The sequence below is a fragment of the Bombina bombina genome, chromosome 4, assembly GCF_027579735.1.
Source record: "Bombina bombina isolate aBomBom1 chromosome 4, aBomBom1.pri, whole genome shotgun sequence".
In the NCBI taxonomy this organism is placed as follows: Eukaryota; Metazoa; Chordata; class Amphibia; order Anura; family Bombinatoridae; genus Bombina; species Bombina bombina.
This window is the reverse complement of record NC_069502.1, coordinates 796,341,199-796,353,823: the sequence shown is the minus strand read 5'-3', so window position 1 is coordinate 796,353,823 and position 12,625 is coordinate 796,341,199. Positions and strand designations below refer to the sequence as shown.

The window sequence follows — 12,625 nt, the reverse complement described above, 5'->3', positions numbered from 1 at the left end:
GGTCGGAAAATGGGAGAGAAAAAATCATTTGTCAGAAAAGAAATCTACTGCTTATTTGAAATTCAGAGTAGGTGTTATATATAGCCTTGTCTTTTTTATTGTGCACTTGTTAATTATACAATTATACTGCATTGAGTGGTCCTTCAAAAGACTATATCTTATGAGATCCTGAACGCAATAAATTAAATCCTAACAGCTGAAATCCTGACACCCTGCTTCAGAGCCGCAGGAGACTGAGACTTGCATTCCTGAAGCGCCATTGTCTCCGTAGAAATCTTCTAATAAATCTATTCTCTGCTAGAGAGAAGTTTCCTTCGGCTTCATCAATAGGGGGACTGACGGGAAAGGATTTTAGATGTTTGCTTTCACTTTCTCCTTCACTGCTGCAAGTCCATGTGTCCATATGTGCAGGGGAGAGAACGTCAGGCACAGTAGAGTGGTGGGGGAGGATGTTATAAATCTAAAAACTAAAGCTAAAAACACTGCGCTTATTAGAGGCATCTGACAGCTCTATTGTGAATGAGCTTTTTATTGCACTTCTCACAATAGGCTGATGTATCAGGGATCCCACACGCTCTATTCAGATAAGCAGGAAGGGAGGGAGCAGGGGATGGTGTAGAGCTGGAGACGATCGTCTGTGGTAGAGTCTAAAGGGCTTGGTAAGAACTGGCAAAAACTGCAACATTAGATTTAAAATTAAAATACATGCAAACATTTCAGCTTTTTGACAAAGAGATAACTATGTAAACATATCCTTAACTAACTATTAAGCTAAAAAAAAATATTCAGTGCATAATTCCCCTTTAATAGGCCCTGGGGAGAGAAGGGCAGCTAGTGCTATATAATTAAGGTAATTTACATATGTATCTCTTTGTATGACCCTCTCAGCCACCCTCTCCTTCACTCAAACACAGCCTCTTGCTACGGAATTTGGCGGCGCTATACAAATAAATGATAATAATAATAATAATAACTTCTTAGTCTCTTCTATTCTTGCTCTTACCAGGGTTAAACTAAAGAACCTTTAGCATCAGTTGTGAGTGTGTGTGTGGTCTATGTATACATGTATGTGATGTGAGTTTGGGGGCGATTTATTAAGCTGAGGTTCTGGCGTGCTGAATTCCCTTGGCGGAATTCAGCATTGCACACGAGCGCTATTTTGCGCTTGCGTGCAGTCCCTCCCCCTGCCCGCACACAGCCAATCACTCGTGGGCAGGAGCTGTCATTTTCCCCGGTCTGACTAGACCACGGAGATTGAATTTCACCACTTTAGAGGTGGCGAAAGGTTAGGAAAGCAGCGGTCTAATGACCACTGCATGTTAAATACGGCATGCAGGTTCTCATGTGAGAACTTGCAGTCGTATGGGATACCTTTGATAAATCGACCCCTTTGTGTACATATGTCACTGTGTGAGATGTATATGTATTTATGGGGGGGGGGGGGGGTGGCCATTATTCCCATGTGTCTAATTTCTGTCTTGTATGTGCCACTGCTGCAGGTCTCAGTGTTGCACAACGTCACTGACCATGAACAAGATGAAGAAGCTGCCTGAGATGATCCTGAATCACATCCTGGAGATTCTCTACCTGCTGACGGGAGAGGTGAGAAAACATCATAACGACACCATGGTAACCTCCTGCAGGGAATATGTGTATTAGTTGCTTAGCAACAAGAGGTGACAGATGCTCATAGGAAAAGAAAGCTGGTGTTTAAGGTGTTTGTGCAATTACAAAAGTGTAGAGTTGTTCTGGGAATATTCTGTTGTAGAAATTCACCCAAGGAGACAGATATTTCCCAGCAGTCTTTTGTTATTTGTTCCATCATCCCCATACACAGGCCAAGTAATAGGCAGATTATGAAGTGACGGCAGGCTTGGGCTAATAAATAATAAACTGGTATGTATATGGTATAAACAAGTAGTCATTTGTGCAGAAGAGGAAGTTCTATTGTATAGAATGGCCATAAGCATTTGTACATATGTCGCATATAGATAATATATGCACGTACACTGGCTACTTGGTTAGTCTGCTCACATCCTGTGCCTGAAAATGTGATTCCATATGTTCTGGTTTATGTAAAGATGATATTTTATATTTCTTGTTATTTCTGTATCACTTGGTGCATTTTTACTTATTACTTAGTGACTCAGTTACCTTTATTTCCATTTGCCCCAATACGTTTAATCAATTAGTGTTACCAACAATCACAGGCAAACTAAACTCAAAATTCAGCTCCCTAAAAAAGTTAGTTATGTGTAATAAAGGTACTTATACTGTTTATTTTGTCTGGTAATTTATCTCTGTACACTGTATTATTTTTACTGTCTCTAAAAGTACAGGAATGTATCCTGCAGTATACAGAAATTGACCTTGCATCATGTTACACAGTGATTGCTTGATCATTGCAGAAGCTTATTTATATGTTTCCCTGTACTGCAAAACAATGTGAATATTGCTTAAAACATGACTGTTTAAATGCTTGAATTTTGCATTCAGAAAATTGCAATGCAGCTCTTAATTGCTGACAAATACTTTGCATATGTAAAACATTTATTGTGTACACAGATATTTTGTAATGCTGTCCTTAATTTCCGAAATATACCTTGCACATACAACAATTACTTTAATGCCCCTTTAACTAGAGTGTTTCAGCAATCACTTTAGCCTTCCATCATACCAGACTCATTAAGTGTTACACAAGTGCTTAGATTGGCTACACAAGTTGATTGTCTTGTCATGTGACCATGATGAGATGGGGAATATGATAACGGGATACACACAGGTGATGTGAGCGGGGTCAGTAATGTTTTCATGTTTCACTCTTGCAGCGTGTGACTAACTCACTGACCGTGAGTCACATGACTGTGGACAAGACGACAACAGAGAGGATACTGACCCACACCCTGCAGATCATGTACCTGCTGACAGGGGAGGTGAGAGCTGATGCAATATATGTCTTAATAACAGCTGCTTATATTTACATATATGTTTAATGTAAATGCATTAAAAGTGCTTTAAAACATTAGAATAGGATAGGCTGATTGAAGCCTGACATACCCTCGCTCTTTCTGTACATGGGGTATACTACCTTTTCACACTAAGGTCTAGAGATTGCAAGTGAAGCACTAATTTGCGCTTTCGCTAGAGCGCTAACTGCACTAGAAGTAAACCTTTTGCGCTCGTCAGGTTGTGCTGGTATTATGAGTTGAAAGTAAAAAGTTATCGTTCCAGGGCTAATCTAACAAGTGTGAAAAGTCGAAGCTACACTATCGCGTGCGCGATAACCTCAATGGTAATAAGTCAATGGAGAAAAAAAGCTTTTTCTATTGGCTGATTTTTTTTTTTTTGATTTTTTTCCCCTCTGGGCAGAAAAAGAGCTATTTGTAGTCTAGTTTTAGAATAATTATTTTTTTTATTTTGAAGTGTTTTTTGGGGGAGGGGTTAGAATGGGCAAAACTCCTACTTTTTTACTAAAGAGGTAGTTTGCGATGTGGGGGGGCTGGTGGTTTTGGAGTTAATAGTGTAAAGAGGTAGTTTGCAATGTGAGGGGGTGACAGTCTAGAGTTTTATAGTGTAGTTTAGTGCCACTGTTTCCTCCGGACAAACTCTTTACTCAACTTTTTAGTCAGGTTGCGTAAAAAAGTGTAAGTGGTAAATGCGATTGCATTTGTGCAATAGCATTTATTTTCAACTTGTTATACAAGCGCATAAATTACCCAAAATGTGCACAAATTAATTTGCAATATGGATTTGAGCTTAAAGAAAACTGCGATCTTTCGATTGCATTTACGCTCCTATATGTTTCTGCTCCACTCCTAATCTAGCCGTAAAGGTCACAATACATTTTTTTTTTTCATGGAGGGCTGAAAATATGTATATTTTTGTATATATTAAACATAAACAGAAGTGCCACATGGCCCAGTATTGCCAAGAATGCAGTGTGATGAAAGTGAAGAAATCAAATTGCACGCACGTTAAAGTAGCACCCATGTTAGATGGTGCAAACAAAGCAGACTGGAATCTCTGTCACCGAGCAGACTGGTCTCCCGTGGTAACCTGCAACAGGAAAGGAAATCTTTGTTAAAATTTCTATCCACCCAGGAGATATAAAATAATTGGCAAATAGCACGTTGTAAGATAAAACTTACATTTATTAAAAATGGTAAAACAAGCAACGCTATTCTCAGCTGTTAAGCTGTTTAATCAGGCCTGTGTGGAGAGAAAGTTTAAAGAATTCCTTTCCTGTTGCCGGTTACTACGGGAGACCAGTCTGCTGGGTGACAGAGATTCCAGCCTGCTTAGTTTGCACCAACTAACAGGGGAGCTACTTTACACGTGAGTGCAATTAGACTTCTTCACATTCATCACACTGCATTCTTGGCAATACTGGGCCATGTTTATGTTTAATATCTGCAGATTGTGAAAGGATCTGTGGTCCAAATCCCAAGATCAGCAGACAGCTGCCTGGGCCTGGATATTCAATTCCATTGGACATTACTTCTATATGAATTTTTTTTCCAATATATGTGATTTTATATATTGATAATTTGATTGTTTAAATATTTTATCATTAGACTATAGCATTTGTCAATTTTGACTTTGGGCACCCCCTATTAATTTTGTATTATATTTCTGTATATACTTTTAAAAGCATGTGCAATCTGAATGTAACCCCATCCAAGAATATACTAAATTATATTAGTTCAAAAGTATTTAAAAAAATTACTTAAAATTGTCAGCATTTCTTATCCCTGAGGAGGCCCCCAAAGCTGTCACATTTAAAAGCGCTGCGGAATTTGTTGGCGCTCTACAAATACCTGATAATAATAATAAAAACAATTAATTTGTGTATTCAAACAAAAGTTATAAGCAACTGAAAATCAGGGTTAGATGATTTAGGGGGTCTTAGTGGTGGTTAATGTTTTGGGGTCCTGGCAGTTTAGGTGTTAAATGCTATGAAGGGTATGACGTTTAAAGGTTTAAGTGTTAATTGGGGTGGGGTTAGGGAACCTCTAATTACTGCTCACGTTAGCAATTTACATCAGCTTTTAGAAAACTGTATTAACAGTTTATCACTGTGTGCATTGTTCATAATCAGCTGGTAATATTATGGTAAATTTGTCGAGCGCTAATTAGAACAACTCATTTAAAAACGTGATTCAGCCACACACAACAAACACAAGTCTTGTAGTTAAATACAATTAGCCCTCAGTTTACGCCGGGGTTAGGTTCCAGAAGGAATGGTTGTAAATCGAAACCGTTGTAAATTGAAACCCAGTTTATAATGTAAGTCAATGGGAAGTGAGGGAGTTAGGTTCCAGGCCCCTCTCAAAATTGACATAAGTAACACCTAATACATTATTTTTAAAGCTTTGAAATTAAGACTTTTAAATGCGAAACAGCATGATAAACCTAATAAAATAGATTGTATCATCATCAAACTAAGTTTAATGAACAAAAACATTTGCTAAACTGCACCTAATAAAATTATCACACAAACACAGACTGTATCATCATCAATCTAAGTTTAATGAACACAAACAAAATAATCACACAACAGACTGTATCATCAAACTAAGTTTAATGTAGAAAAACGTTTTTTTACTTGCATTTTTCTGCAGCTAAGGGAAGTGGCTGCTAGATCTTGTTCCTTTAAAAACAGCGCATTGCTCAGGTCTGGTTATACACTGATTTCAGCCTGCCTGTGTTTAATCACACAACAGACTGTATCATCATCAAACTAAGTTTAATGAACAAAAACGTTTTTTACTTGCCTTTTTCTGCAAACAGTTCTCTGCATTGAGTCTGCAGCTAAGGGAAGTGGCTGCTAGATCTTGTTTCTTTGAAAGCTGATCCATTGATCATGTCTGGCTTGCTTTTCTTTGCATGTGTTTGCTGCAACACAAGCGGACAGCTCCACCTACTGGCTATTTTATTGTACTATGCATGTGCTAATGCTTTCAATAGCAGTCAATGCTTTTCAATAGCAAAAAAAAAGAGCGTTATTCTGAAACGGCGCAAATTGAACCGTCGTAAACCGAGGGCCACCTGTATTTTAATTGGTGACTTTTAGTACCAGATCGAGCAATACTGATTGCCTGAAGCGCAGACCAAAGTATCTCTTGATTTGTAATATAGATCTTAGTAATTTAGTTCAGATAAGTGGTGGCATAGATATGAGTGAAAAGGTCTTTAGAAATGCACAATTACAAGAACCCCCCCCTCCACAGCATTCACTGACTGATCATAGAGGTGAGCAGTACTAGTGAATAACATTATACCAGTGTCAGGGCACAGTGACTCCCTGTACTGACCCATCTGGCCCTGTGTGTATTTCCTACCTTCGGTCTGTGTCTCTGCATGTTGTCAGTAACATTATCCCCGTGTCAGCGCTGAATGAGTTATGTGTTTCAGGTGCCAATAAAGTGCGATGATGTTGATTTGATTTAAATCATGGATTTAATTTTCCAGTTATATTAAACAGTTACTAGATTGGTAATATATCATTAAATTATGCATAGATCGAACATTGAAATTATTAGGAGGTAAACTGTCTCCAGTTTAATAGGTTAATCATTCATATTTTATCAACTTTCAGCTATACTTTTATTGGAAGGAGAAAAATGATTACCTTAATAACAATTGAAATAGTTTTATTTAACTAAAACAATAACATTTTATTTTTACTGCTTGCCCCTCCCTCCTCACACTTAGGTCCTTGTGCAGATCTATTTCACTCCAAACAATCTTCTATTTATTGAGCTTCTTGAAACTTAGTATGGGTTGGTTTTGTGTACGTAGGTTTGCAGCGGAGCAATGGAATCAAAGGGACAGTAAAGTAAAAATTAAACTTTAATGATTTATAGAACATGCAATTTTTAAAAAATTTCCAATTTACTTCACGTATCTAATTTGCTTAGTTCTCTTGGTATCCATTGTTGAAAGGCATACATGGGTAGGCTCAGAAGCAATGCACTACTGTGAGCTAGCTACTTGTCACGGTCACCCAGTGTATTCAGCTAGGCCCCAGTAGAGCATTGCTCTCCTTCAACAAGGAGTAAATCTGAAAATTGTATGCGCTATGATTATGTCCCTTTAAGGTCTATTTCTTAACTGTATGTTTATAACCTTTTGCTGTGAAGAAACATAATTTATGTAAGAATTTACCTGATAAATTCATTTCTTTCATATTGGCAAGAGTTCATGAGCTAGTGACGTATGGGATATCAATACCCAAGATGTGGAACTCCACACACGAGTCACTAGAGAGGGAAGGATAAAAGTAAACAGCCATTTTCCGCTGAAAAAATAATCCACAACCCAAAATATAAGTTTATTCTTAAAATGACAAGAAAAACTTAAAACATAAGCAGAAGAATCAAACTAAAACAGCTGCCTGAAGACCTTTTCTACCAAAAACTGCTTCTGAAGAAGCAAATACATCAAAACGGTAGAATTTAGTAAATCTATGTAAAGAAGACCAAGTTGCCGCTTTGCAAATTTGATCAACTGAAGCTTCATTCTTAAAAGCCCACAAAGTGGAGACTGATCTAGTAGAATGAGCTGTAATTCTCAGAGGCGGGCCTAACCTGACTCCAATAAGCTTGAAGAATCAAAAGCTTTAACAAAGAAGCCAAGGAAATAGCAGAAGCATTCTGACCTTTCCTAGGACCAGAAAATATAACAAATAGACTAAAAGTCTTCCTGAAATCTTTAGTAGCTTCAACATATTTCAAAGCTCTCACCACATCCAAAGAATGTAAGGATTTTTCCAAAGAATTCTTAGGATTAGGACACAAGGAAGGGACAACAATTTCTCTACTAATGTTAGAAAACACAACCTTAGGAGAAAATATAAATGAAGTCCGCAAAACCGCCTTATCCTGATGAAAAATCAAAGAAGTAGATTCACAAGAAAGAGCAGATAGCTCAGAAACTCTAATAGCAGAAGAGATGGTCAAAAGGAACAATACTTTCCAAGAAAGTAGTTTAATGTCCAAAGAATGCATAGGCTCAAATGGAGAAGCCTGTAAAGCCCTCAAAACCAAATTAAGACTCCAAGGAGGAGAAATTAATTTAATGACAGGCTTAATACGAACTAAAGCCTGTTCAAAACAGTGAATATCAGGAAGTTTAGCAATCTTTCTGTGAAATAAAACAGAAAGAGCAGAGATTTGTCCCTTCAAGGAACTTGCAGACAAAACCTTATCCAAACCATCCTGAAGAAACTGTAAAAATCTAGGAATTCTAAAAGAATGCCAAGAGAATTTATGAGAAGAACACCATGAAATGTAAGTCTTCCAAACTCTATAATCTTTCTAGAGACAGATTTACGAGCTTGTAACATAGTATTAATCACTGAGTCAGAGAAACCTCTATGACTTGGCACTAAGCGATCAATTTCCATACTTTCAAATTTAATGATTTGAGATCCTGATGGAAAAACGGACCTTGAAACAGTAGGTCCGGCCTTAACGGAAGTGGCCAAGGTTGGCAACTGGACATCCAAACAAGATCCGCATACCAAAACCTGTGAGGCCATGCTGGAGCCACCAGCAACACAAACAATTGTTCCATGATGATTTTGGAGATCACTCTTGGAAGAAGAACTAGAGTTGGGAAAATATAAGCAGATTGATAACACCAAGGAAGTGTCAGCGTACCCACTGCTTCTGCCTGAAAATCGCTGGACCTGGACAGGCATCTGGGAAGTCTCTTGTTTAGATCAGAGGCCATCAGATCTACCTCTGGAAGACCCCATATCTGAACAATCTGAGAAAACACATCTGGATGGAGGGACTACTCCCCCGGATGTGAAGTCTGACGGCTGAGATAATCTGCCTCCCAATTGTTCACACCTGGGATATGCATCGCAGAAATTAGATGGGAGCTGGATTCCGCCCATGCAAGTATCCGAGATACTTCTTCATAGCTTGGGGACTGTGTGTCCCACCCTGATGATTGACATATGCCACTGTTTGTGATATTGTCTGGCTGAAAACAAATGAACGGTTCTCTCTTCAACAGAGGCCAAAACTGAAGAGCTCTGAGAATTGCACGAAGTACTAAAATATTGGGGCGCGATCCGATATACGGCGTAGTTTGCGGCGCAAGCGAGAGAACCCTCGCCGCCCGTAGTTTCAGCTCGCAACTCGAGCTATCCTATAAACTCCGCCGGCAGTTGCTAAAGTGCCGTAAGTCGGATAAACCAGCGATGTCCAGAAATCTGCGTAAGTACAAATTTCTGGAGTCGCCAGTGACTTACGGCACTTTAGAAACTGCCGGCGCCTACAAAACCTGACTAAAGTCTAAATCTCCCGTACTGTCTAACACGCCTCCCCCCAAGTAAGCCCGACACGTCTAACCCTCTATCCGCTATCCCCCCTCACTATCCTAACAATAAAAAATTTATTAACCCCTAAACCGCCGCTCCCGGACCCCGCTGCCACCTAATAAAGTTATTAACCCCTAAACCGCCGCTCCCAGACCCCGCCGCCAGCTATATTAAATCTATAACCCCCTAAAGTGAGCCCTAACACCGCCGCCATCTATGTTACCTACCCCCTAATGTGAGCTCCTACCCCGCCGCCAGCTTTATTAAACTATATTAACCAGTATCTAATCCCCCTACCCTGCCGCCAGCTATATTATCTATATTAACCCCTAATCTAATCCCCCTAAAATAATTTTCTCTATTACCAGCCCTTAAAAGGGCCTTTTGCGCGGCTTTGCCCCAAAGTAAACAGCTCTTTTGCCCTATAACCTGCCCTCCCTACACCGCCGCCACCTATATTAATAGTATTAACCCCTAATGTAAGCCCCTTACACCGCCACCATCTATATTAAAATTATTAACCCCTAATTTAATCTACCTACCCTGCCGCCAGCTATATTATCTATATTAACCCTAAGTATATTATAGTTAATATAGTTATTACATTATATATATTAACTATATTAACCCTAATTATATTAGGGTTAATATAGTTACTATAGTATTTATATTAACTATATTAACTCTATCTAACCCTAACAACCCTAACTAAATTCTTATTAAATAAATCTAATTCATATTATAAACTAAAATATTCCTATTTAAATCTAAATACTTACCTATAAAATAAACCCTAAGATAGCTACAATATAATTAATAATTACATTGTAGCTATGTTAGGGTTTATATTTATTTTACGGGTAAATTATTAATTATTTTAACTAGGTATAATCGCTATTAAATAGTTATTAACTATTTAATAGCTACCTAGTTAAAATAATTACCCAATTACCTGTAAAATAAATCCTAACCTAAGTTACAAATACACCTACACTATCAATAAATTAAATAAACTACAAATATCTATCTAAAAATACAATTAAATAAACTAAACTAAATTACAAAAAAAAAAAAGATTACAGCAATTTTAAGCTAATTACACCTATTCTAAGCCCCCTAATAAAATAATAAAGCCCCCCAAAATAAAAAATTCCCTACCATATTCTAAATTATAAAATACCCAGCTCTGTACCAGCCCTTAAAAGGGCTTTTTGCGGGGTATTTACCCCAAGTTAACAGCTCTTTTGCCTGTAAAAAAAAAAAAGAACACAACACCCCCCCCCCCAACATTACAACCCACCACCCACATACCCCTATTCTAAACCCACCCAAACCCGCCTTAAAAAAAACCTAACACTACCCCCCTGAAGATCTCCCTACCTTGTCTTCACCCATCCGGGCCGAACTCCTCATCCGATCCGGGCGATGTCTTTATCCAAGCGGCAAAGAAGTAGTCTTCATCCCGGCGATGTCTTTATCCAAGCGGCAGCAAAGTCTTCTTCCATCCGGCGGCATCTTCCATCAAGCGGCATCTTCAATCTTCTTTCTTCGCTCCTCCGACGCGGAGCATCCATCCCGGCCGACGACTGAACGACGAATGAGGTACCTTTAAATGACGTCATCCAAGATGGCGTCCGTCGAAATCCGATTGGCTGATAGGATTCTATCAGCCAATCGGAATTAAGGTAGGAAAAATCTGATTGGCTGATTAAATCAGCCAATCAGATTCCAGTTCAATCCGATTGGCTGAACCAATCAGCCAATCAGATTGAGCTTGCATTCTATTGGCTGTTCCGATCAGCCAATAGAATGCAAGCTCAATCTGATTGGCTGATTCAATCAGCCAATCAGATTTTTCCTACCTTAATTAGGATTCTATCAGCCAATCGGAATTAAGGTAGGAAACATCTGATTGGCTGATTGAATCAGCCAATCAGATTGAGCTTGCATTCTATTGGCTGTTCTGATCAGCCAATAGAATGCGAGCTCAATCTGATTGAATCAGCCAATCAGATTTTTCCTACCTTAATTCCGATTGACTGATAGAATCCTATCAGCCAATCGGAATTCGACGGACGCCATCTTGGATGACGTCATTTAAAGGTACCTCATTCGTCGTTCCGTTGTCGGCCGGGATGGATGCTCCGCGTCGGAGGAGCGAAGAAAGAAGATTGAAGATGCCGCTTTATGGAAGATGCTGCCGGATGGAAGAAGACTTTGCTGCCGCTTGGATAAAGACATCGCCGGGATGAAGACTTCTTCTTTGCCGCTTGGATAAAGACATCGCCCGGATCGGATGAGGAGTTCGGCCCGGTTGGGCGAAGACTAGGTAGGTGGTGGGTTGTAATGTTGGGGGGGGGGGGGTGTTGTGTTCTTTTTTTTTTACAGGCAAAAGAGCTGTTAACTTGGGGTAAATACCCCGCAAAAAGCCCTTTTAAGGGCTGGTACAGAGCTGGGTATTTTATAATTTAGAATAGGGTAGGGAATTTTTTATTTTGGGGGGCTTTATTATTTTATTAGGGGGCTTAGAATAGGTGTAATTAGCTTAAAATTGCTGTAATCCTTTTTTTTTTTTTTTTTTTTTTTTTTTTTTGTAGTTTAGTTTATTTAATTGTATTTTTAGATAGATATTTGTAGTTTATTTAATTTATTGATAGTGTAGGTGTATTTGGAACTTAGGTTAGGATTTATTTTACAGGTAATTGGGTAATTATTTTAACTAGATAGCTATTAAATAGTTAATAACTATTTAATAGCTATTATACCTAGTTAAAATAATTAACAATTTACCCGTAAAATAAATATAAACCCTAACATAGCTACAATGTAATTATTAATTATATTGTAGCTATCTTAGGGTTTATTTTATAGGTAAGTATTTAGATTTAAATAGGAATATTTTAGTTTATAATATGAATTAGATTTATTTAATAAGAATTTAGTTAGGGGTGTTAGGGTTAGATAGAGTTAATATAGTTAATATAAATACTATAGTAACTATATTAACCCTAATATAATTCGGGTTAATATAGTTAATATATATAATGTAATAACTATATTAACTATAATATACTTAGGGTTAATATAGATAATATAGCTGGCGGCGGGGTAGGTAGATTAAATTAGGGGTTAATAATTTTAATATAGATGGCGGCGGTGTAAGGGGCTTACATTAGGGGTTAATACTATTAATATAGGTGGCGGCGGTGTAGGGAGGGCAGGTTATAGGGCAAAAGAGCTGTTTACTTTGGGGCAAAGCCGCGCAAAAGGCCCTTTTAAGGGCTGGTAATA

General features: G+C 38.3%; 1 long non-coding RNA gene across 1 annotated transcript in view; it reads left to right on the top strand.

Moving 5' to 3' along the window:
* The first annotated feature begins 1,497 nt into the window (after positions 1-1,497).
* Positions 1,498-12,625, top strand: part of LOC128657006 (uncharacterized) — a 36,823-nt gene continuing 25,695 nt past the window's right edge. Inside the window, exons 1-2 of the long non-coding RNA XR_008402076.1 lie at positions 1,498-1,602; positions 2,829-2,933. This is a non-coding gene — a long non-coding RNA (uncharacterized LOC128657006). The remainder of the gene's footprint in view (positions 1,603-2,828; positions 2,934-12,625) is intronic.